This window comes from Cryptomeria japonica, unplaced genomic scaffold (genome assembly GCF_030272615.1).
Source record: "Cryptomeria japonica unplaced genomic scaffold, Sugi_1.0 HiC_scaffold_235, whole genome shotgun sequence".
Classification (NCBI taxonomy): domain Eukaryota; kingdom Viridiplantae; phylum Streptophyta; class Pinopsida; order Cupressales; family Cupressaceae; genus Cryptomeria; species Cryptomeria japonica.
Genome location: NW_026729057.1, coordinates 47501 through 67500, shown reverse-complemented (window position 1 = coordinate 67500; position 20000 = coordinate 47501). Strand labels below are relative to the sequence as shown.

Sequence of the window (20000 nt, the reverse complement as noted above, 5' to 3'; positions counted from 1 at the left end):
CTCTGGTGTGCTCCAAAGCTCTCTCTAGCTGCGTGCACCTGCCCCGGCCGCGCACCCGGCCCCGCCCAGCTTCGCTCACCTGTCCCGGGCGTCTGGTGCGGAACCTTAGAGTAAGAAACATCACCGTGCACCTTGGCCAACGTGCGCGACTCGACCGAGCGCGCACTGGCCGAGGTGCACACCGATTTCACCTGGGTGCGCGCGCAGCACCTCGGGCGCACCGGGGTGCGCGCACAACGCCCGGGTTGCACCGTGGCCTGTGTGCTCGGGGCGCCTCGGGTGCGCGCTCGGTGTCGCCCCCGCGCGCGCGGTAGTGCGGGCAGCGCACCCCGGCCCGGCCCGGCCCCGACGAGAACGCAAACGGGCAAAAGGTTTATTCAAATAGCATTGCGACGCCCGGCGAAAAACTAAAAAAGGGTGCAACACCGGGACTTCCCGGGAGGTCACCCATCCCAGTACTACTCCGGCCCAAGCGCGCTTAACTGCGGAGTTCTGATGGGATCCGGTGCACTAACGCTGGTATGATCGCACCCGTTATGAGCTTGTCGCAGTGTGTACTTAGCAAACCGCGACCCACGTGCGAATCCACCCCGGCCACCCACCCCCGTCGAGGTGCACACCCTCCCTCGCGAAGTGCGCCCCGTTCGCCAAGTGTGAGCCCTGCCCGGGTGCGCGCACCTTGCTAGGGCGTCGGGTGTGCACCCGGCCCGGCCTACGTGCGTGCACCTGGACGGGGCGTCGTGTGCGTGCAGTGTCCCGTCTGCAACGCGGTGCCCACACACCACCTCGGGCGCAACGACCTGCGCTCACATGTGGGCCGAGTGCACCTTGGTGCATGTTCGGGGCGCCTCGGGTGCACGCTCGATCTTGCCCCGGTGCACCAAGGCGCTCGGTTTGCCCCGGGTGCGCACTTGGTGCAAGGTGGGCACCCAAAATAGGGATCAAGCACCAAAACACAAGTTTCGGGATGCAAAATGGGACCCAAGGACCACAAATGCGTTCCAAGACCCATGATGGGTCCACGAGAACAAAAATGTGTTCCGAGACTTAATAAACAAATATTGGGTTTTAGGAGAAGAAACATGCTCTGATGCCCAAAACGAGAATCGACCCCGAAAAGGCCACAGGCCAAAAGTGGGATGCGAGACAAAAAAAAATGGGACCCGAGGACCAAAATTGGGTTCCCAGGTCGAAGACAGGGCAACCGGACAAGAAACGACCTCTAAGGCTCGAAATGAGTCCCGACGACTAAAACTTGACAAGAAGCACCCATCAGGCACCCAACTCGACACCCATGGGATGCCGACCCACCCGGGCTTCCACCTAGCACACCTTGGCACCCACCCACCCTCGCACCCAACCTCGCACCCAACTTAGCACCTTTGAACCCACATTGGCACTCACCCTGACCCTGGCACCTTGGAACCCACATTGGCACTCACCTTGACCCTGGCACCCACCTTTGCACTCACCTTGGGACCCACCCTGGCTCCCACCTCGGCACCCACCCAGACACCCACCTTGGTTCCTTGGCACCCACCTTGGATCCTTGGCACCCACCCCGACACCCACCTTGGCACGCAACTTGGCTACTTGCCACCCACCTTGGCTCCTTGACGCCCACCCCGACAACCACCCCGTGACCTACCCTGGCTAGGGTTGGTGCACACCCACCCTGGTGCCCACCTTGGCACCCACCCCATGACCCACCTTGGCACGCACCTTAGTACCCACCCCGTTACCCACCCTAGGACCCACCCCGTGACCCACCTTGGCCAGGGTGGGTGCCTTGGTGCGCACAACTTGCCTGGGCTGCACACCAGGGCGGGCTCAAGATGGCACCCGCGTTCCGTTTTTTTCACTATCTTTCAAAACGGAAATTTTAAAATCTCGTTTTTTTTTTTTTTTTGCCTTTTCTGGAAATTAGTGAAGGCAGCGCATCAAAGGTGCGCAATGCTGGTGCGAACCCGGGAGCGCTCCGATGTGTGCTCCAAGGTGCGGCGTGCACGAAGTCCGAGCCCGGCTTGCCCCGGGTGCGCACCTCGCGTGCACCTTCGCCGGGGTGAGCACCTTGGCTGGGTTGCGCGCCCTGGTGCGCACCAAGGAGCGCTCTGAAGTGTGCTCCAAGGTGCGGCGTGCACGAAGTCGGAGCTCGGTTTGCCCCGGGTGTGCACCTCGGGTGCGCACCTCGCGTGCACCTTCGCTGCGGTGGGCACCTTGGCTGGGTTGCGCGCCTTGGTGGGCACCATGCAGTGCACGAAGTCGGAGCCCGGTTTGCCCCGGGCGCGCACCTCCGCCAGGGTGGGCACCTTGGTGCGCACAACTTGCCTGGGCTGCGCACCAGGAAGGGCTCAAGATGGCACCCGCGTTCCGTTTTTTTCACTATCTTTCAGAACGGAAATTTTAAAATATCGTTTTTTTTTGCCTTTTCTGGAAATTAGTGAAGGCAGCGCATCAAAGGTGCGCAACGCTGGTGCGAACCTGGGAGCGCTCCGATGTGTGCTCCAAGGTGCGGCGTGCACGAAGTCGGAGCCCGGTTTGCCCCGGGTGCGCCCTGGTGGGCACCATGGTGCGCACCAAGGAGCGCTCCGAAGTGTGCTCCAAGGTGCGGCCTGCACGAAGTCGGAGCCCGGTTTGCCCCGGGTGTGCACCGCGGGTGGGCACCTTGGTGCGCATGCCTTGCCTGGGCTGCGCACCAGGGCGGGCTCAAGATGGCACCCGCGTTCCGTTTTTTTCACTATCTTTCAAAACGGAAATTTTAAAATCTCATTTTTTTTTGCCTTTTCTGGAAATTAGTGAAGGCAGCGCATCAAAGGTGCGCACCTCGCTGCCCACCACGGTGCGCAACGCCGGTGGGCACCCGGGAGTGCTTCGAAGTGTGCTCCAAGGTGCTGCGTGCACGTTGTCGGAGCCCGGTTTGCCCCGGGTGCGCACCTCGCGTGCACCTTCGTCGGGGTGGGCACCTTGGCTGGGTTTGCCCCGGCTGCGCTCCGAAGCGGGGTTATTGGAGCGCCGCCTCTTTTTTTGTCGGAGCGTTTGGTGGGGTTTCTCGCATTGGCTCTTCCCAGGCCCGGTTGCCACCCTGGCGCGCACGAAGTCGGAAGTAGGGTTAATTGCCCGGGTGCGCACCTTTGCCAGGGTGGGCACCTTACCTGGGCTGTGCACCCGGGCGGGCTCAAGATGGCACCCGCGTTCCGTTTTTTTCACTATCTTTCAAAACGGAAATTTTAAAATCTCCTCTTTTTTTTGCCTTTTCTGGAAATTAGTGAAGGCAGCGCATCAAAGGTGCGCACCTCGCTGCCCACCTTGGTGTGCTCTGAGGTGCGCACCCGGGAGCGCTACGAAGTGTGCTCCAAGGTGCGGCGTGCACGTTGTCGGAGCCCGGTTTGCCCCGGGTGCGCACCTCGCCTGCACCTTGGCCGGGGTGGGCACCCTGGCTGGGTTTGCCCAGGGTGCGCTCCGAAGCGGGGTTACTGGAGCGCCCCCTCTTTTTTTGTCAGAGCGTTTGGTGGGGTTTCTCGCATTGGCTCTTCCCAGGCCCGGTTGTTGGGTGCGCTCCCACCCTGGCGCGCGCGAAGTTGGAAGTTGGGTTAATTGCCCGGGCGCGCACCTTCGCCAGGGTGGGCACCTTGGTGCGCACACCTTGGCTGGGCTGCGCACCAGGGCGGGCTCAAGATGGCACCAGCATTCCCTTTTTCTCACTATCTTTCAAAACGGAAATTTTAAAATCTCGTTTTCTTTTGCCTTTTATGGAAATTAGTGAAGGCATCGCATCAAAGGTGCGCACCTCGCTGCCCACCTTGGTGTGCTCCGAGGTGCCCACCACGGTGCGCTCCGAGGTGCCCACCACGGTGCGCAACGCCGGTGCGAACCCGGGAGCGCCCCGATGTGTGCTCCAAGGTGCGGCGTGCACGAAGCCGGACCCCGGTTTGCCCCGGGTGCGCACCTCGCGTGCACCTTGGTGCGCACACCTTGGCTGGGTTGCGCGGCCTGGTGGGCACCATGGTGCGCACCAAGGAGCGCTCCGAAGTGTGCTCCAAGGTGCGGCGTGCACGAAGTCCTAGCCCGGTTTGCCCCGGGTGCGCACCTTCGCCGCGGTGGGCACCATGGCGTGCACGAAGTCGGAGCCCGGTTTGCCCCGGGTGCGCACCTCGCGTGCACCTTCGCCGGGGTGGGCACCTCGGCTGGGTTGCGCGCCCTGGTGCGCACCAAGGAGCGCTCCGAAGTGTGCTCCAAGGTGCGGCGTGCACGAAGTCGGAGCCCGGTTTGCCCCGGGTGCGCACCTTCGCCGCGGTGGGCACCCTGGTGCGAACCATGGCGTGCACGAAGTCGGAGCCCGGTTTGCCCCGGGTGCGCACCTCGCGTGCACCTTCGGCGGGGTTGCGCGCCCTGGTGCGCACCAAGGAGCGCTCCGAAGTGTGCTCCAAGGTGCGGCGTGCACGAAGTCGGAGCCCGGTTTGCCCCGGGTGCGCACCTCGCGTGCACCTTCGGCGGGGTTGCGCGCCCTGGTGGGCACCATGGTGCGCACCAAGGAGCGCTCCGAAGTGTGCTCCAAGGTGCGGCGTGCACGAAGTCGGAGCCCGGTTTGCCCCGGGTGCGCACCTCGCGTGCACCTTCGCCGCGGTGGGCACCATGGCGTGCACGAAGTCGGAGCCCGGTTTGCCCCGGGTGCGCACCTCGCGTGCACCTTCGCCGGGGTGGGCACCTCGGCTGGGTTGCGCGCCCTGGTGCGCACCAAGGAGCGCTCCGAAGTGTGCTCCAAGGTGCGGCGTGCACGAAGTCGGAGCCCGGTTTGCCCCGGGTGCGCACCTCGCGTGCACCTTCGCCGCGGTGGGCACCATGGCGTGCACGAAGTCGGAGCCCGGTTTGCCTCGGGTGCGCACCCCGCGTGCACCTTCGCCGGGGTGGGCACCTCGGCTGGGTTGCGCGCCCTGGTGCGCACCAAGGAGCGCTCCGAAGTGTGCTCCAAGGTGCGGCGTGCACGAAGTCGGAGCCCGGTTTGCCCCGGGTGCGCACCTCGCGTGCACCTTCGCCGCGGTGGGCACCTTGGCTGGGTTGGGCACCATTGAGCGCTCCGAAGTGTGCTCCAAGGTGCGCACCATGGCCCTCCAAGGTGCGCAGCATGGCGTGCACGAAGTCGGAGCCCGGTTTGCCCCGGGTGCGCACCTCGCGTGCACCTTCGCCAGGGTGGGCACCTCGGTGCGCACACCTTCTCAATGTTTTCTTGCCTTTTCTGGAAATTGGTGAAGGCAGCGCATCAAAGGTGCGCACCTCGGTGTGCTCCGAGGTGCGAACCCGAGAGCGCTCCGAGGTGCCCACGAAGTCGAAAGTCGGGTTAATTGCATTGTTTTCCCCGGGTGCGCTCCGAGGTGCGCAACATCGGTGCGCACCAAGGAGGGCTCCGAAGTGTGCTCCAAGGTGCGCACGATTCGGAGCTCGGTTTGCCCGGGGTGCGCACACCTTGGCTGGGTTGCGCACCCTTTGTGCGCTCCAAGGTGCGCACGAAGTCGGAGCTCGGTTTGCCCCGGGTGCGCACCTTCGCCAGGGTGCGCACCTTGATGCGCACGCCTTGGCTGGGCTGCGCACCTTGGTGGGCGCCATGGTGCGCACCTTTCGTGCGCTCCAAGGTGCGCACGAAGTCGGAGCTCGGTTTGCCCCGGGTGCGCACCTTGGTGGGCGCCATGGTGCACTCCGAGGTGCCCAAGATTGGTGCGCAACAAGGAGCGCTCCGAAGTGCGCTCCAAGGTGCGCAGGTGCGCGCAAAGTCGAAAGTTGGGTTAATTGTCCGGTTTGCCTCGGGTGCGCACCTTGCGTGCACCTTCGCCAGGGTGGGCGCCTTGGTGCGCACACCTTGGCTGGGCTGCGCACCCGGGCGCGCACACCTTGGCACCCGCGTTTCCTTCATTTTAAATTTTTTTTTTTTACAATCTCTCAAGTGGGAAATTCTATAATCTCAACTTTTTTTGCCTTTTCAGGAAACTTTTGAATGGAGCGCATCATTGGTGCGCTCCGAAGTGTGCTCCAAGGTGCGCACCTCTGGTGTGCTCCAAAGCTCTCTCCAGCTGCGTGCACCTGCCCCGGCCGCGCACCCGGCCCCGCCCAGCTTCGCTCACCTGTCCCGGGCGTCTGGTGCGGAACCTTAGAGTAAGAAACATCACCGTGCACCTTGGCCAACGTGCGCGACTCGACCGAGCGCGCACTGGCCGAGGTGCACACCGATTTCACCTGGGTGCGCGCGCAGCACCTCGGGCGCACCGGGGTGCGCGCACAACGCCCGGGTTGCACCGTGGCCTGTGTGCTCGGGGCGCCTCGGGTGCGCGCTCGGTGTCGCCCCCGCGCGCGCGGTAGTGCGGGCAGCGCACCCCGGCCCGGCCCGGCCCCGACGAGAACGCAAACGGGCAAAAGGTTTATTCAAATAGCATTGCGACGCCCGGCGAAAAACTAAGAAAGGGTGCAACACCGGGACTTCCCGGGAGGTCACCCATCCCAGTACTACTCCGGCCCAAGCGCGCTTAACTGCGGAGTTCTGATGGGATCCGGTGCACTAACGCTGGTATGATCGCACCCGTTATGAGCTTGTCGCAGTGTGTACTTAGCAAACCGCGACCCACGTGCGAATCCACCCCGGCCACCCACCCCCGTCGAGGTGCACACCCTCCCTCGCGAAGTGCGCCCCGTTCGCCAAGTGTGAGCCCTGCCCGGGTGCGCGCACCTTGCTAGGGCGTCGGGTGTGCACCCGGCCCGGCCTACGTGCGTGCACCTGGACGGGGCGTCGTGTGCGTGCAGTGTCCCGTCTGCAACGCGGTGCCCACACACCACCTCGGGCGCAACGACCTGCGCTCACATGTGGGCCGAGTGCACCTTGGTGCATGTTCGGGGCGCCTCGGGTGCACGCTCGATCTTGCCCCGGTGCACCAAGGCGCTCGGTTTGCCCCGGGTGCGCACTTGGTGCAAGGTGGGCACCCAAAATAGGGATCAAGCACCAAAACACAAGTTTCGGGATGCAAAATGGGACCCAAGGACCACAAATGCGTTCCAAGACCCATGATGGGTCCACGAGAACAAAAATGTGTTCCGAGACTTAATAAACAAATATTGGGTTTTAGGAGAAGAAACATGCTCTGATGCCCAAAACGAGAATCGACCCCGAAAAGGCCACAGGCCAAAAGTGGGATGCGAGACAAAAAAAAATGGGACCCGAGGACCAAAATTGGGTTCCCAGGTCGAAGACAGGGCAACCAGACAAGAAACGACCTCTAAGGCTCGAAATGAGTCCCGACGACTAAAACTTGACAAGAAGCACCCATCAGGCACCCAACTCGACACCCATGGGATGCCGACCCACCCGGGCTTCCACCTAGCACACCTTGGCACCCACCCACCCTCGCACCCAACCTCGCACCCAACTTAGCACCTTTGAACCCACATTGGCACTCACCCTGACCCTGGCACCTTGGAACCCACATTGGCACTCACCTTGACCCTGGCACCCACCTTTGCACTCACCTTGGGACCCACCCTGGCTCCCACCTCGGCACCCACCCAGACACCCACCTTGGTTCCTTGGCACCCACCTTGGATCCTTGGCACCCACCCCGACACCCACCTTGGCACGCAACTTGGCTACTTGCCACCCACCTTGGCTCCTTGACGCCCACCCCGACAACCACCCCGTGACCTACCCTGGCTAGGGTTGGTGCACACCCACCCTGGTGCCCACCTTGGCACCCACCCCATGACCCACCTTGGCACGCACCTTAGTACCCACCCTGTTACCCACCCTAGGACCCACCCCGTGACCCACCTTGGCCAGGGTGGGTGCACCCACCCTGGTGCCCACCTTGGCACCCACCCATCCTAGCACCCAGCCTGTGACCGGGCTTGGAACCCAACCTTGCACCCGTCTTGGCCAGTGTGGGTGCGCACCCATCCTGGCACCCACGTTGTGACACACCCTTTAACCCACGCACCCTAGCAGCCACGTTGGCACCCACCTTGGAACACAACCTAGCAACTTGGCACCCACCCCGTGACCCACCTTGGCATCCACCATAGCAGTCGCCCACTTGGCACCCACCTTGGAACCCAAGTTGGCACCCACCTCGGCACCCACCTTGACACTTGTGGACCCACCTTGCCACTCACCCTAGCATCGACCCATCCTAGCACCCACCCTGGCACCTTTGCACCCTAGCACTCACCCATCCTAGCACCTAACCTGTGACCCACCTTGACACTCACCCTCGCACCCACCTTGGAACCCAACCTAGCACCCACCCACCCTGACACCAACCCTAGCACCTACCCACCCTTGCACCCACCCTGTGACCCATCTTGGCACCCACCCATCCTACCACTCAACCTATCACCCACCTTCTCACCCACCTTGGCATCCACCTTAGCACCCACCCACACTGGCACCTTGGCACCCACCTCGGGCAAGGTGGGTGCACACCCACCCTGACACCCAATTTAGAACCAACCGAGCATGTTACCCACCTTGGCACCCACATTGCAGCCCACCCTAGTACCCACCCTATGACCCACATTGGCATCCACACCCTAGCACCCAGGCACCTCGACACCCGCCTTGACACGCACCCTAGCACTAAACCTGTGACCCACCTTGGAACTCACCCTAGAACCCACCCACCCTGTGAACCACCTTGGCATCCACCTTAGCACCCACCCACCTTGGCACCCACTCTAGCACTCACCCATCCTAACACCCAACTTGTTACCCACCTTGGCACCCGCCCTCGCGTCCACCTTGAAACCCACCCTAGCACCCACCCACGCAGGAGCCCACCTTGGCACCCAACCTAACACCCACGCATCCTGGCACCCAACTTGTGACCCACCTTGGAACCCACCCTAGTACCCACCTTTGAACCCACTATATCACCAACCCACCTTGGCACCCACCCTATGACCCTCTTTGGAATCCACCCTAGCACGCACCCACCCTGGCACCCACCATGGAGCGCACCCTAGCACCCACCCACCTCGGCACGCACCTCAACACCCACCTTGGTGTGCGCACTGCGCCAACCTCTCAAAGACCCTATGTGGTGCGCTCCAAAGTGTACACCTTTGGTGCGCTCCAAGGTGCGCACCTTTGGTGCACACCGAGGTGCACACCAAAGTGTGCACCGAGGTGAGCACCAAAGTGCACTCCAAGGTGCACACCAAGGCGTGCACCTTTGGTGCGGTCAATGCAAACGAATTCGGAAGTTGGGGTCGATGTCCTAATCGCTGCTGCAGACTACACGTATGAGAATCGGACAAATAGCTTTATATAGGGGAGGTGTTGCGTTTGATGGGTCGACTCCCCTGGTTGTGTGCACTGCACCAACTTCAAAGACCCTGTCTTGTTTAAGAAGTCAAAAGTTGGGGTGGATGTCCTAATCATTGCTGCAGTCTACGCATGTATGAGAATCAGACAAATAGCTTATATAGGGGAGGTGTTGCATTCGGTGGGTTGACTCCCCTGGTTGTGCGCACTGCGCCAACCTCAAAGACCCCGCATAGCAGAAGAAGTCGGAAGTCGGATTTTGGTGAGCACCAAGGCGTGCACCTTTGGTGCGGTCAACGCAGACGAATTCAGAAGTTGGGGTGGATGTCCTAATCGTTGTTGCAGGCTACACATGTATGAGAATCAGACAAATAGCTTATATAGGGGAGGTGTTGGGTTTGATGGGTCAACTCCCTTGGTTGTGCGCATTACGCCAACCTCAAAGACCTTGTTTTCGTTAAGAAGTCAAAAGTTGGGGTCAATGTCCTAATGGCTCCTGTAGGCTACACATGTATGAGAATCGGACAAATAGCTTATATAGGGGAGGTGTTGGGTTTGATGGGTCGACTCCCCTGGTTGTGCGCATTACGTCAACCTCAAAGACCTTGTTTTCGTTAAGAAGTCAAAAGTTGGGGTCGATGTCCTAATTGCTCCTGTAGACTACACATGTATGAGAATCAGACAAATAGCTTATATAGGGGAGGTGTTGGGTTTGATGGGTTGACTCCCCTAGTTGTTCGCATTACACCAACCTCAAAGACCTTGTTTTCGTTTAGAAGCCGAAAGTTGGGGTCGATGTCCTAATTGCTCCTGCAGGCTACGCATGTATGAGAATCAGACAAATAGCTTATATAGGGGAGGTGTTGGGTTTGATGGGTCGACTCCCCTGGTTGTGCGCATTGCGCCAACCTCAAAGACCCTGCATTGCGGATGAAGTCGAAAGTCAGAGTTTGGTGTGCTACAAGGTGTGGTCGAAGGTGCTCACCTAGGTGTGCACCTTTGGAGCGCAGGAAAAGTGCCCTCCAAAAGTGCGCACCTTTGGAGTGCACAAAAGTGCCCTCCAAAAGTGCGCACCTTTGGAGCGCACAAAAGTGCCCTCCAAAAAGTGCCCTCCAAAAGTGCGCACCTTTGGAGCGCACAAAAGTGCCCTCCAAAAAGTGCCCTCCAAAAGTGCGCACCTTTGGAGTGCAGAAAAGTGCCCTCCAAAAAGTGCCCTCCAAAAGTGTGCACCTTTGGAGTGCACAAAAGTGCCCTCCAAAAGTGCGCACCTTTGGAGCGCAGAAAAGTGCCCTCCAAAAAGTGCCCTCCAAAAGTGCGCACCTTTGGAGCGCAGAAAAGTGCCCTCCAAAAAGTGCCCTCCAAAAGTGCGCACCTTTGGAGCGCAGAAAAGTGCCCTCCAAAAAGTGCCCTCCAAAAGTGCGCACCTTTGGAGCGCAGAAAAGTGCCCTCCAAAAAGTGCCCTCCAAAAGTGCGCACCTTTGGAGCGCACAAAAGTGCCCTCCAAAAAGTGCCCTCCAAAAGTGCGCACCTTTGGAGCGCACAAAAGTGCCCTCCAAAAGTGCGCACCTTTGGAGCGCACAAAAGTGCCCTCCAAAAGTGCGCACTTTTGGTGCGCACCAAGGCGCTGGTTCGGTCGTTGCAGGCGAGTTCGGAAGTTGGGGTCGATGTCCTGAGCGGAGGTGCAAACTACACAGGTGTCGGAATCGGACAAATAGCTTATATAGGGGAGGTGTATGCTTCGATGGGTCGACTCCCCAGGTTGAGCGCACCGCGCCAACCTCAAAGACCCTACGGTATGGATGAAGTCGGAAGTTGGGTCCGATGACCGATTCGATTAGTAGGTATGCTCATGAGGTCGGAATTTGGGTCCGATGACCTGCCATGTGCAGGAAGGCGAATGTTGGCACTGTGCGTTGCAAGGTGCACACCAAGGTGCTGGTGCGGTCTTTTTAGTCGAGTTCGGAAGTTGGGGTCGATGTCCTGATCGGAGGTGCAAGCTACACAGGTGTGGGAATCGGACAAATAGCTTATATAGGGGAGGTGTATGCTTCGTTGGGTCGACTCCCCGGGTTGAGCGCACCGCGCCAACCTCAAAGACCCTACGGTATGGATGAAGTCGGAAGTTGGGTCCGATGACCGATTCGATATGTAGGCATACTCGCGAGGTCGGAATTTGGGTCCGATGACCTGCCATGTGCAGGAAGGCGAATGTTGGCACTGTGCGTTGCAAGGTGCGCACCAAGGCGCTGGTTCGGTCGTTGCAGGCGAGTTCGGAAGTTGGGGTCGATGTCCTGATCGGAGGTGCAAACTACACAGGTGTGGGAATCGGACAAATAGCTTATATAGGGGAGGTGTATGCTTCGTTGGGTCGACTCCCCGGGTTGAGCGCACCGCGCCAACCTCAAAGACCCTACGGTATGGATGAAGTCGGAAGTTGTGTCCGATGACCGATTCGATATGTAGGCATACTCGCGAGGTCGGAATTTGGGTCCGATGACCTGCCATGTGCAGGAAGGCGAATGTTGGGACTGTGCGTCGCAAGGTGCGCACCAAGGCGCTGGTGCCGTCGTTGCAGTCGAGTTCGGAAGTTGGGGTCGATGTCCTGGTCAGAGGTGCAAACTACACAGGTGTGGGAATCGGACAAATAGCTTATATAGGGGAGGTGTATGCTTCGATGGGTCGACTCCCCGGGTTGAGCGCACCGCGCCAACCTCAAAGACCCTACAGTATGGATGAAGTCGGAAGTTGGGTCCGATGACCGATTCGATACGTAGGCATATTGGCGAGGTCTGAATTTGTGTCCGATGACCTGCCATGCGCAGGAAGGCGGAATTTGGGTCCGATGACCGAGTTGATGGCGTGCCATGCGCAGAAAGGCGGAATTTGGGTCCGATGACCGAGTTGATGTTGATGGCCCGCCATGCACAGGAAGGCGGAATTTGGGTCCGATGACCGATTTGAAGGCGTGCCATGCGCAGAAAGGCGGAGTTTGGGTCCGATGACCGAGTTGATATTGATGGCCCGCCATGCGCAGGAAGGCGGAATTTGGGTCCGATGACCTGACATACGCATGGAGTCCGACTCGGGGGCCGATGTTCGATTCGATGACTTGCATTGTGGGTAAAGTCGGAAGTTGTGGTCTTTGACCCGATTCGATGACCAGACTTCGGCTGCTTGAGAATCGGACAAATAACTTATATAGGGGAGGTAGTGTTCTCGAGCATCCTCCCCCCGTGCCCGTTTATGTCGATTGATGCTGGTGCTCGACTGGTTGGAGCGCTCGGATGCAAAAATCTTGCACCAGGATTTATCGATTGTGATGGACACGGCAAGTCTCCTGATTGCTATGCAGGAGCTCATCGTGAATCTCTATGCGGCCTTGGTATGGACTCGACCTGCGGAATGGTTCGGCAATGGTAGTCGCTCCAACACGTCCTTGCAATGGCCACAGAGGTGATTCGACTAGAGCTCCAGTCTAGCTTTTGGGTTGCTTGGCGGACTGGTATAGCCGCGATCGAGTTCCGGCCATGAACGTTTTAGATAGCTCTTGGGCTTTCTGGGACGGAAGTCGGAAGTTTGGGCTGTTGTCCGATTTGATGACCATTCTTCGGATGTGTGAGAATCGGACAAATAACTTATATAGGGGACTGTGTTGTCTCACGCAGCCCCCTCCGTGCCCCTCTATCTCGACCGATGTTGGTGCTTGAAAGGGTTGGGATCGCTCGGATTTATAAACGTGCACCACCATTTGTCGAGTGTGAGGGACGCGGCAGGTCTCCTAAATGCTATACGGGCGCTCTCTGAGAATCTCTATCCGGCCTCGACACAGACTAGTCTTGCTGAATGGTTTGGCACTGGTAGTCGATCCAACACGTCGTTGTTGTGGCCGCCTAGGCGATTCGATTCGAGCCCCCGTCTAGCTTTTGGGTTGCTTGGCGGATTTTGCCCTATCCGCAAGTGAGCTCGGTCCCTAAACGTTCGAGAAACCCGATTGCTATGCGCCGACTCTCTTTCTTGCGAGCCTCCATCTAGCTTTTGGGTCTCTACGGAACGGAAGTCGGAATCTGGGACCGTTGTTTGATTCGACGAGGCAGACTACGGTTGTGCGAGAATCGGACAAATAACTTATATAGGGGAGGTGTTGACTGGAGCATTCTCCCCCGTGCCCCTCTAACTCGACCAATGCTGGCGCTCGAACGGTGGTAGCGCTCGGATTTTCGTTGAGCGCCAGCATTGGTCGATTTAGAGGGGCATGCGAGATTCCCGAATGCTATGCGAGGGCTCTAACGGAAATGTCTATTGGTTTCGGTATGGATGCAATTGCGAGTGGTTCGGCAAAGGTAGTCGTTCCGATGCGTCCATGTCGTGGCCAAATCGATAATTCGATTTGAGCCCTCGTATAGCATTTGGGTCTCTCGATGTGATTCCGCATTCCAGTCCCTTTGGGCACTGCTTGAGCCGCATCCCAGGGGGTTCCCTTCCCAATAATCTGCCTCGCAACCCGATTGCTATGCGGTGAGGCTCCTCGGCCGCCTCGGAACTATCTGTGTATCAGACGCATCGCGGGATAAGGGGTTGGCAACGGTAGTCGCCCCAAGCGCGTCCGATGCTTGGACCATTCCGAGGCGGCCCTGAAGCCTCTTCCGTCTAGCCGTTGGGTCCTTCTCGCCGCATCCCTTGCCTCGCACCCCGATTGCTATGCGGTGAGGCTCCTCGGCCGCCTTGGAACTATCTGTGTATCAGACGCATCGCGGGATAAGGGGTTGTCACTGGTAGTCGCCCCAAGCGCGTCCGATGCTTGGACCATTCCGAGGCGGCCCTGAAGCCTCTTCCGTCTAGCCGTTGGGTCCTTCTCGCCGCATCCCTCGACTCGCACCCCGATTGCTATGCGGTGAGGCTCCTCGGCCGCCTTGGAACTATCTGTGTATCGGACGCGTCGCGGGATAAGGGGTTGTCACTGGTAGTCGCCCCAAGCGCGTCCGATGCTTGGACCATTCCGAGGCGGCCCTGAAGCCTCTTCCGTCTAGCCGTTGGGTCCTTCTCGCCGCATCCCTCGCCTCGCACCCCGATTGCTATGCGGTGAGGCTCCTCGGCCGCCTTGGAACTATCTGTGTATCGGACGCGTCGCGGGATAAGGGGTTGTCACTGGTAGTCGCCCCAAGCGCGTGCGATGCATGGACCATTCCCAGGCGGCCCTGAAGCCTCTTCCGTCTAGCCGTTGGGTCCTTCTCGCCGCATCCCTCGCCTCGCACCCCGATTGCTATGCGGTGAGGCTCCTCGGCCGCCTTGGAACTATCTGTGTATCGGACGCGTCGCGGGATAAGGGGTTGTCACTGGTAGTCGCCCCAAGCGCGTCCGATGCTTGGACCATTCCGAGGCGGCCCTGAAGCCTCTTCCGTCTAGCCGTTGGGTCCTTCTCGCCGCATCCCTCGCCTCGCACCCCGATTGCTATGCGGTGAGGCTCCTCGGCCGCCTTGGAACTATCTGTGTATCGGACGCGTCGCGGGATAAGGGGTTGTCACTGGTAGTCGCCCCAAGCGCGTCCGATGCTTGGACCATTCCGAGGCGGCCCTGAAGCCTCTTCCGTCTAGCCGTTGGGTCCTTCTCGCCGCATCCCTCGCCTCGCACCCCGATTGCTATGCGGTGAGGCTCCTCGGCCGCCTTGGAACTATCTGTGTATCGGACGCGTCGCGGGATAAGGGGTTGTCACTGGTAGTCGCCCCAAGCGCGTCCGATGCTTGGACCATTCCGAGGCGGCCCTGAAGCCTCTTCCGTCTAGCCGTTGGGTCCTTCTCGCCGCATCCCTCGCCTCGCACCCCGATTGCTATGCGGTGAGGCTCCTCGGCCGCCTTGGAACTATCTGTGTATCGGACGCATCGCGGGATAAGGGGTTGTCACTGGTAGTCGCCCCAAGCGCGTCCGATGCTTGGACCATTCCGAGGCGGCCCTGAAGCCTCTTCCGTCTAGCCGTTGGGTCCTTCTCGCCGCATCCCTCGCCTCGCACCCCGATTGCTATGCGGTGAGGCTCCTCGGCCGCCTTGGAACTATCTGTGTATCGGACGCGTCGCGGGATAAGGGGTTGTCACTGGTAGTCGCCCCAAGCGCGTCCGATGCTTGGACCATTCCGAGGCGGCCCTGAAGCCTCTTCCGTCTAGCCGTTGGGTCCTTCTCGCCGCATCCCTCGCCTCGCACCCCGATTGCTATGCGGTGAGGCTCCTCGGCCGCCTTGGAACTATCTGTGTATCGGACGCGTCGCGGGATAAGGGGTTGTCACTGGTAGTCGCCCCAAGCGCGTCCGATGCTTGGACCATTCCGAGGCGGACCTGAAGCCTCTTCCGTCTAGCCGTTGGGTCCTTCTCGCCGCATCCCTCGCCTCGCACCCCGATTGCTATGCGGTGAGGCTCCTCGGCCGCCTTGGAACTATCTGTGTATCGGACGCGTCGCGGGATAAGGGGTTGTCACTGGTAGTCGCCCCAAGCGCGTCCGATGCTTGGACCATTCCGAGGCGGCCCTGAAGCCTCTTCCGTCTAGCCGTTGGGTCCTTCTTGCCGCATCCCTCGCCTCGCACCCCGATTGCTATGCGGTGAGGCTCCTCGGCCGCCTTGGAACTATCTGTGTATCGGACGCGTCGCGGGATAAGGGGTTGTCACTGGTAGTCGCCCCAAGCGCGTCCGATGCTTGGACCATTCCGAGGCGGCCCTGAAGCCTCTTCCGTCTAGCCGTTGGGTCCTTCTCGCCGCATCCCTCGCCTCGCACCCCGATTGCTATGCGGTGAGGCTCCTCGGCCGCCTTGGAACTATCTGTGTATCGGACGCATCGCGGGATAAGGGGTTGTCACTGGTAGTCGCCCCAAGCGCGTCCGATGCTTGGACCATTCCGAGGCGGCCCTGAAGCCTCTTCCGTCTAGCCGTTGGGTCCTTCTCGCCGCATCCCTCGCCTCGCACCCCGATTGCTATGCGGTGAGGCTCCTCGGCCGCCTTGGAACTATCTGTGTATCGGACGCGTCGCGGGATAAGGGGTTGTCACTGGTAGTCGCCCCAAGCGCGTCCGATGCTTGGACCATTCCGAGGCGGACCTGAAGCCTCTTCCGTCTAGCCGTTGGGTCCTTCTCGCCGCATCCCTCGCCTCGCACCCCGATTTCTATGCGGTGAGGCTCCTCGGCCGCCTTGGAACTATCTGTGTATCGGACGCGTCGCGGGATAAGGGGTTGTCACTGGTAGTCGCCCCAAGCGCGTCCGATGCTTGGACCATTCCGAGGCGGCCCTGAAGCCTCTTCCGTCTAGCCGTTGGGTCCTTCTTGCCGCATCCCTCGCCTCGCACCCCGATTGCTATGCGGTGAGGCTCCTCGGCCGCCTTGGAACTATCTGTGTATCGGACGCGTCGCGGGATAAGGGGTTGTCACTGGTAGTCGCCCCAAGCGCGTCCGATGCTTGGACCATTCCGAGGCGGACCTGAAGCCTCTTCCCTCTAGCCGTTGGGGCTTTCTCGCCGCATCCCTCGCCTCGCACCCCGATTGCTATTCGGTGAGGCTCCTCGGCCGCCTTGGAACTATCTGTGTATCGGACGCATCGCGGGATAAGGGGTTGGCAGTGGTAGTCGCCCCAAGCGCGTCCGATGCTTGGACCATTCCGAGGCGGCCCTGCAGCCTCTTCCGTCTAGCCGTTGGGGCCATCTCGCTGCATCCCCCACCTCGCACCACGATTGCTATGCGGTGAGGCTCCTTGGCCGCCTCGGAACTATCTGTGTATCGGACGCATCGCGGGATAAGGGGTTGTCACTGGTAGTCGCCCCAAGCGCGTCCGATGCTTGGACTATTCCGAGGCGGCCCTGCAGCCTCTTCCGTCTAGCCGTTGGGGCCATCTCGCCGCATCCCCCAGCTCCTCGGCCGCCTCGGAACTATCTGTGTATCGGACGCATCGCGGGATAAGGGGTTGGCAGTGGTAGTCGCCCCAAGCGCGTTCGATGCTTGGACTATTCCGAGGCGGCCCCGCAGCCTCTTCCGTCTACCCTTTGGGGCCATCTCGCCGCATCCCTCGCCTCGCACCCCGATTGCTATGCGGTGAGGCTCCTCGGCCGCCTGGGAACTATCTTCGTATCGGATGCATCGCGGGATAAGGGGTTGTCACTGGTAGTCGCCCCAAGCGCGTCCGATGCTTGGACTATTCCGAGGCGGCCCTGTGGCCTCTTCCGTCTAGCCGTTGGGGCCATCTCGCCGCATCCCTCACCTCGCACCCCCATTGCTATGCGGTGAGGCTCCTCGGCCGCCTTGGAACTGTCTTCGTATCGGAAGCATCGCGGGATAAGGGGTTGTCACTGGTAGTCGCCCCAAGCGCGTCCGATGCTTGGACTATTCCGAGGCGGCCCTGCAGCCTCTTCCGTCTAGCCGTTGGGGCCATCTCGCCGCATCCCCCACCTCGCACCCGGATTGCTATGCGGTGAGGCTCCTCGGCCGCCTTGGAACTATCTTCGTATCGGACGCATCGCGGGATAAGGGGTTGTCACTGGTAGTCGCCCCAAGCGCGTCCGATGCTTGGACTATTCCGACGCGGCCCTGTGGCCTCTTCCGTCTAGCCGTTGGGGCCATCTCGCCGCATCCCCCACCTCGCACCCCGATTGCTATGCGGTGAGGCTCCTCGGCCGCCTTGGAACCATCTTCGTATCGGACGCATCGCGGGATGAGGGGTTGTCACTGGTAGTCGCCCCAAGCGCGTCCGATGCTTGGACCATTCCGAGGCGGCCCTGAAGCCTCTTCCGTCTAGCCGTTGGGGCCTTCCCGCCCCATCCCTCGCCTCGCACCCCCGATTGCTATGCGGTGAGGCTCCTCGGCCGCCTTGGAACCATCTGTGTATCGGACGCATCGCGGGATAAGGGGTTGGCACTGGTAGTCGCCCCAAGCGCGTCCGATGCTTGGAGCATTCCGAGGTGGCCCTGAAGCCTCTTCCGTCTAGCCGTTGGGGCCTTCCCGCCCCATCCCTCGCCTCGCACCCCGATTGATATGCGGTGAGGCTCCTCGGCCGCCTTGGAACTATCTGTGTATCGGACGCATCGCGGGATAAGGGGTTGGCACTGGTAGTCGTCCCAATCGCGTCCGATGCTTGGACCATTCCGAGGCGGCCCTGCAGCCTCTTCCGTTTAGCCGTCGGGGCCTTCCCGCCGCATCCCTCGCCTCGCATCCCGATTCCTATGCGGTGAGTCTTCTCGGCCGCCGCGGAACTATACCTGTTATTGCTACTGCATCCTTCGGCTGGTAACCTCCTCTGCCGCCTTGGAACGTTCTCTTTGTCGGACGCGTCGCGGGATAAGGGGTTGGCACTGGTAGTCGCCCCAAGCGCGCCCGATGCATAGACCGCTCCGAGTTGACCTTGCTTTCAGCCTCTCACATGCATAGACCTCTCTGAGTCGACCCTGCAGCCTCTCACGTTTAGCCTTTGGAATCTCGCCTCACAACATGATTGCTATCCTTGATGCATCCCTTGCCTCGAGCCCTGATTGCTTTCTTGGCTGCATCCCTCCTCTCCTCACAGCCCGGTTGTCATCACTGCTTCATCCGTCGCTTCATGCATTCTGGCTGCTGGGCCCTTCCCACCGCACACCTCGATTGCTATCTCTTCTGCATCACACACCCCGATTGCTATCTCTGCTACATCCCTCGGCTCTCACTTTTGCATCCTTCGCCTCCCACCTCGATTGCTATCAATGCTGCATCCGTAACCTCACACCCCGATTGCTATGCGGGGAGGCTCCTTGGCCGCCTTGGAAATTTCTGTGTGTCGGACGCACCGCGGGATAAGGGGTTGGCACTGGTAGTCGCCCCAAGTGCGCCCGATTCTTAGACCGCTTCGAGGTGACCTCGTAGCCTCTTTCGTCCAGGCTTCCTGCCTTCAACGCCCTTTTTACACCTCGATTGCTATGCGCGGGCTCGTTGGCGTCTATCACCTCTCTGCGAAGAGTGGCACGATGATTGTTGGGGTAAATCGTAGCAGTCCGATCTCTGGCCTTGGGCCATTGTGAGGGCTGATCGATTTCCTGTGCGCATCTCGTGTTCGCCCAGTAACAGACTCGACGACTTGTAATCGGTCTTGTTCCCGATTGTTCCTGGAGGTAGTCTTCGGAACTCTTGGATTTGACCTGTCACTCGAACTGTCCTCTTCCGAGGATGCTTGTGTGTGTGTGCTTGTGCCATTTCCTTGGCGGTATTAACGAGATATTAAAGAGCGGAGTGAGCGCCTCGCCCAGCTATGTTTGGGGCTCTCACTCCCTTACCCGGTGTGCGACCGCTTTGCACGTAGGTTGCGGAGCATCGCGACTCTTTCGATGTTTGGCGGTTGTCTTCCGGTGATGCGTTGGTCCCGAAGTGCACGTTACTAGCATTTCTGCCATTGTTCTCGATCTTTGGCACGTTCCTTCGTTGCAATTGGATATATATCTCCGTTTATACGCGCAGGCTTCTCCCGCCTATTCAGCGCTGTCCCACTCTCAGCACTCTCGTGGTCTCCTTGGCTTCTCTCTCCCGTGAGCGAGCTCTCTTCTCGAGTCTTTTCCATGTCCCATGGAGGTTGCCTTGCGAAATTCGGGCACACAAACGTGACCGGATAAGAGCGGAATTGCCTATGAGGAGAAGCTCACCTTAGGGAGCAGCAATGCCGAGTGTTTCGACAGAGGGTAGAGGGGGCGTTGTTTGGGCGGTTGCACAAAAGAGTGCTAC

At 60.2% G+C, this 20000-nt stretch overlaps 2 non-coding genes across 2 annotated transcripts; both read right to left on the bottom strand.

The window, feature by feature from the left end:
* Positions 1-414: 414 nt before the first annotated feature.
* On the bottom strand, positions 415-533 carry LOC131869116 (5S ribosomal RNA). Its single transcript, XR_009367511.1, has one exon. It is a non-coding gene; the product is annotated as a 5S ribosomal RNA (ribosomal RNA).
* Positions 534-6448: 5915 nt separating this feature from the next.
* On the bottom strand, positions 6449-6567 carry LOC131869155 (5S ribosomal RNA). The gene has a single exon (XR_009367550.1). It is a non-coding gene; the product is annotated as a 5S ribosomal RNA (ribosomal RNA).
* Between the last annotated feature and the right edge of the window lie 13433 nt (positions 6568-20000).